Raw genomic sequence first — 5,793 nt, 5'->3', positions numbered from 1 at the left:
TCCCACTATGGTGGTAGACCTGGCCTCCGGAGTCCGGAGGCCAGGTCTACCACTGTAGTGGGAAGAAGTGAGTAGACCTGGCCTGCGGAGTTCGGAGGCCAGGTCTACCACTGTAGTGGGAATGGGTGGGTAGACCTGGCCTGCGGAGTTCGGAGGCCAGGTCTACCACTGTAGTGGGAAGGGGTGGGTAGACCTGGCCTCTGGAGGGGGGGCGCTCCAGGGCAGGGGGGTAATTGAGCCAGGGGGTGGATGGGGGTGGAGGAGATAGGAGAACCGGCGGGATAGGGGGGGAACTTACCTCCTCCTGCTGCTTCCTCCTCTTCCTCATAGTTGTGGAGTTCCCCCTCTCCCGCGAGTATCGCGGGTCCCCCCCTTGTCCATTATAATTCTCTTTATTCCTAACCATTTGTATACTGGTTTCCATCTATCCCAGTGCTTGTCTTCTGGTTTTTGTTTTAACTCCATGTTAACTCTATCCATCTCTACTATTTCTAGTGTTTTATTTTTCAATTCTTTTATAGAGGGTATGACGCGGGTTTTCCATCTTTTTGCAATTAATATTCTGGCCACTGTTATTATGTTATTATATGTATAACTATGTGGTCATAATTTTTACTATCCTCGGGGGTCATGTTTAATATAAATATCTCTGGTGTTAGGGGTATGTTTATTTTTAACATTTTATTTAAAATTCTTTGCAGTTTTTTCCAAAATTTTTGGATTTTTTTACAATTCCACCAAATATGCATAAATGTTCCTGTATTTTTCTTACATCTCCAGCACTTATTAGATGCATTTGGAAAGCATTTTGCAATTTTATTCGGTGTCCAGTGCCATTTATAATACATTTTATATATGTTTTCTTTAAGTGGAACTGCTCTCGTCATTTTAATTGATTTCCGTATTTTTATCCAACTGTTTTCATCTAATCTGTGACCTATTTCTTTCTCCCATCTCCGTTTGAAATCATTCATTTCTTCTTCCTGCTCCCCGTCCTTCAATATTTTCTTATACGTTCTTTGAATTAGCTTGTCACTTGTCGAGAACCAAATTTTGTCCAATTCTGATGGGGTATTATAAAAGCCTAGTTTTTTATCTATATTAAATCTTGTGTGTATTATATTTTTATCTCACCATGACAGTGTTATCTGCTCCCCGTCCTTCAATATTTTCTTATACGTTCTTTGAATTAGCTTGTCACTTGTCGAGAACCAAATTTTGTCCAATTCTGATGGGGTATTATAAAAGCCTAGTTTTTTATCTATATTAAATCTTGTGTGTATTATATTTTTATCTCACCATGACAGTGTTATCCCTTGTTCTTCTAACATATCATCTGGTTTCAGTGCCATTTCTTTTGTAAGTAATTTACTGTATGTTACCTTCTTTCCTGTAGTTACCAGTGTTGGTAATATGAAGGCTTCTAGTGGGGATACCCATAGCGGGAGTTTTGTGTAATTCTTTTTCTTTATTTCATTCCAACCAGTATTCCCTCTAAGCTGAGTGAGTGTGAGCTAGCTCACGGTTTTTTAGCCTCCAGCTCACACATTTTTGTCTTAGCTCGAGAAGGAGGGCTCCAGAGCAAACTAATTTATGCAGTAGCCAAGTTGCTCGCTCACAAATTTAATGCCAGTGGCTCACAAAGTAGAGTTTTTGCTCACAAGACTCCACAGCTTAGAGGGAACATTGATTACAACTGATCCCCAGACTGTAGCGGTCAGCTCCCCTGGAGAAAACGGCAACTCTGGATGGTGGACTCTGTGGCATTAGAACCTTGCTGAGGTCCCTCCCCACCTCAAACCCTGACCACCCCAAGCTCCACACCAATGTTCCCTCTAAGCTGAGCGAGTGTGAGCCAACTCACACTTTTTCAGCCTCCGGCTCACACATTTTTGTCTTGGCTCGGGGAGGAGGGCGCCAGAGCGAACTGATTTATGCAGCAGCCACATTGCTTGCCCGCAACTTTAATGCCAGCCGCTCACAAAGTAGAATTTTTGCTCACAGGACTCCACAGCTTAGAGGGAGCATTGCTCCACACACACACCCCAGTCTCCAGGTATTTCTCAATTAGTAGCGGGCAGCTCTATCAAAAAGGAGGCTTCCTCTGATACACAAATGCAAGAGGCTGTCTTATTGTTTTCCCGCTGTTTGATCTGAAGATTCCCCCCAAAAAAATTATGGAACCTTCTGCATGCCAGGCTGATGCTCTAACCACTGAGCGACAGTCCCTCCCTACCCTTGGTCCATCACAGACTGGCAGTGTCTACTCAGACTGGCAGTGGCTCTCCAGGGTCTCAGGCGGAGGTCTTTCCCATCACCTCCTGCCTGGTCCCTTTTTAACTGGAGATGCCGGGGACTGAACCTGGGACCTTCTGCATGCCAAGCAGAGGCTCTGCCACTGAGCCAGGGCCCCTCTTTACAGCTCTCCAGGGTCTCAGGCGGAGGTCCTTCCCATCACTTCCTGCCTGGTCTTTTTTAACTTGAGATGCCAGGGATTGAACCTCAGACCTTCTGCATGCCAAGCAGAGGCTCTGCCACTGAGCCACAGCCCCTCTTTACAGCTCTCCAGGGTCTCAGGCGGAGGTCTTTCCCATCACTTCCTGCCTGGTCCTTTTTAACTGGAGATGCTTTTGGAGATTGAACCTGGGACCTCCTGCATGCCAAGCAGAGGCTCTTCCACTGAGCTACAGCCCCTCTTTACAGCTCTCCAGGGTCGACTGGCTTTCAAGCAAGGGAATCTTTACCTTTACCTAACTCCCCTGAGGCCCGAACTGGGAGAGCACAGGCTAGCCCGATATCAGGTCTTGGAGGCTAAGCAGGGTCGGCCTTGGTTAGGACTTGGGTGGGAGACCACCAAAGGAAGTCCGGGGTTGCTACGCAGAGGCAGGCGATGGCAAAACCCACCTCTGATCGTCACTTGCCTTGGAAACCGAAATGGTGACTATAAACCTGCTGCATTAGAGAGCATTTTGCCGGCCACATTTAAAATTTAGAAGCCTTCTAACCGGTTAGAAAAGAAGGACTGGTTTGCCCCTAATATAAGCATTAATAGAGTGTCAACGGAGAGCATTGAAGCCAGCAAAATGAAGAAGGCTTTTGCATCTAGAGAAGACAAGACCGGCTTGCTCCTAATAGGAACACTTTAAACAGAACCGGAGGTAAGTTCTAAACAATGGCGGGAAACACGGGGGGGGGGGCTATTTGCGCTGTCGCATTCTGGTCCGCCATCATTCAATCAGACGCGACAGCGGTGCACCGGGGTTTCGTCCTTCGGCCCACGCTGCAAAGAGGACGGCCGGAGGGAACAGGCGCGCGCCGGCGCAATCACACCAAACGAGTCCGTCTGCAGCCCGTGGCAAGCCATTTGCTAGTAGATCTTTGCAGGTACTTTTTAACTGCGCCTCTTCGGCGGCACGCCATGGGTGCGCAACGCTTCCCAGATGTCGTGGTGTGATCGCGCCCCGAAAATCCGCCTAGCATTCGCGCCTTCCCCCCCCCCCCGGGAATGCAGTCCCGCCTTCCCCCCCCCCCCGGATAATAATTTGAAGAATGTATACCCCTGAGGCTCATACAGAGCAGTTTGCCAGCCTAATTCAGATGGCTTTCGCACCCGTGCACAGAAGGAGTGAAGGACTGGCCGGCTCCCAAAAGAACACTGAGCTGTATCAAGAAGCTGACACCCTTCGAAGATAACAGAATTACTCCTGAGAAAGATCAGGACGAAATGAGTCTATATCTGGGTGCTCACTGAGACGGATGGACTTTTCCTTGTAATATTATAAAGATTTATTGATCTACGTTGTAATACAACGTTTAACCTGCAAAGATTTACTAGACGCCTTAGCCATCACATCACAGTGTTTATTCGGTTGTATTTCCTGTAAGGGTAACTGATCGTGAGAGGGAGGGCAGGAAAGGTTGCCTCAGTGCTTAGTTCTCGTGGCCAATGCTCCCTCTAAGCTGTGGAGTCTTGTGAGCAGAAATTCTACTTTGTGAGCGACCGGCATTAAAGTTCTGAGCGGGCGATTGGGCTGCTGCATCAATCGGTTTGCTCTGGAGCCCTCCTTCCTGAGCTAAGATGAAAATGTGTGAGCTGGAGGCTAAAATACTATGAGCTAGCTCACACTAACTCAGCTTAGAGGGAACCTAGCTCATGGCCCTTCCTTACACGCCCAGGGAAATGCCGATCGCCACTTTGGGGTCAGGAAGCAACTTTTCTCCAGGCCAGTTTGGCCAGGTGGGCATGAAATGGCGGTCACTGTGTGTGTGTGTGTGTGTGTGTGTGTGTGTGTGTGTGTGGGTGGGGAGGTATTTGTGAATGTCCCGCATTGTGCAGGGGGTTGGATTACATGACCCCGCAGGTCCCTTCTGATCCAAACATTCTGGGAGTGCTCCCACGGTGAATCTGTATAAGAAGTTATATTAAGTAGAAGCATTATTAGAGGCCTCTGTGGATGGAATTAGGATGCAGTAGAATGGAATGCTATTTGGAAATTACAAGGACACCTAACACTGGAAGTGATGTGGCATACAGATGTTCGGTGTTCTTAAAACAATATATTCCCTTTGTAAGAAAGAGCATCTGGTACTGGGAAACGTGCCAAGAGCTAAGTTTAAGGTGAATCACAACCCTTATCAGCTAGCTCTCCAAATGCGAGGCGGAGGGAGGCTAGCTTCGCTGAGGCCAGAAAGAGTCCCAGCCAGTGTTCCCTCTAAGCTGAGTTCGTGTGAGCTAGCTCACAGTTTTTTAGCCTCTGGCTCACACATTTTTGTCTTACCTCAGAAAGGATGGATCCAGAACAAACTAATTGATGCAGGAGCCAAATCACTCGCTCACAACTTTAATGCCAGTGGCTCACAAAGTAGAATTTTTGCTCACAAGATTGCATAGCTTAGAGGGAACATTGGCCCAGCGGTCCCTAATGTTTCTCATTGCATCTTAGGATGCATTAACAGAAGCATTGTGTCCAGATCACGGGAGGTGGTCGTTCCACTCTATTCTGCTACGGTCAGGCCTCACCTGGAGTCCTGTGTCCAGTTTGGGGCACCACATTTGAGGAAGGATGTTGACAAGCTCGAGCGTGTCCAGAAGAGGGCAACCAGGATGGTGAGAGGGTTGGAATCCAGGTCTTACGAGGAAAGGCTGAAAGAGTTGGGTCTGTTTAGCCTGGGAAAGGGAAGGCTTAGAGGGGACACGATTGCAGTCTTCAAGTATTTGAAGGGCTGTCATGTAGAAGATGGAGCAGATCTATTCTCTCTTGCTCCGGATTGCAAGACTAGATCTAATGGGTGGAAATTACAAGGGAGTCGTTACCGGCTAAATATCAGGAGGAACTTCCTGACTGTAAGGGTGGTTGAGCAGTGGAACAGACTGCCTCGGGAGGTGGTGGGTGCTCCTTCACTAGACGTTTTCAAGCGGAGGCTGGACGACCATCTTTCGGGTATGTTGTAGGTATGTACGGCTCTCTTTCAGCTATGCTCCTGCAGAGTGCAGGGGGTTGGACTAGATGACCTGCAAGGTCCCTTCCAATGCTAACATTCTATGATTCTATGATTGTTCTAAAGTCAGAGAAGCAAATGCAATCGCTGACATACATGACCATGATGTTACCTGCTTGGTACCAACTAAGAGATTCTTTAATGTGTAAATTCTATATGATGTCACTTGGGGTATATGACCTTCTGCTTTTACTGGTTACAGCTTGGCATCGCTGGGGGCCAAAAGGTACTCAGCCCTGTATCTCCTGTTTCATTGCAATAAAACAGATTTAGCCGGGGGGGGGGGGGGGAAAA

The 5,793-nt window shown here is 47.7% G+C and overlaps 1 protein-coding gene across 1 annotated transcript in view; it reads right to left on the bottom strand.

Moving 5' to 3' along the window:
- The window catches only part of LOC107114526 (neuronal acetylcholine receptor subunit alpha-7-like), a 39,774-nt gene that overhangs the window by 19,363 nt on the left and 14,618 nt on the right, over window positions 1–5,793 (bottom strand). The gene's annotated exons all lie outside the window — the stretch shown is intronic.

This window comes from Gekko japonicus, unplaced genomic scaffold (genome assembly GCF_001447785.1).
Source record: "Gekko japonicus isolate JY-2015 unplaced genomic scaffold, Gekko_japonicus_V1.1 scaffold226, whole genome shotgun sequence".
In the NCBI taxonomy this organism is placed as follows: domain Eukaryota; kingdom Metazoa; phylum Chordata; class Lepidosauria; order Squamata; family Gekkonidae; genus Gekko; species Gekko japonicus.
The sequence above is the reverse complement of the archived record's forward strand: the minus strand, read 5'-3'. Positions and strand labels throughout refer to the sequence as shown.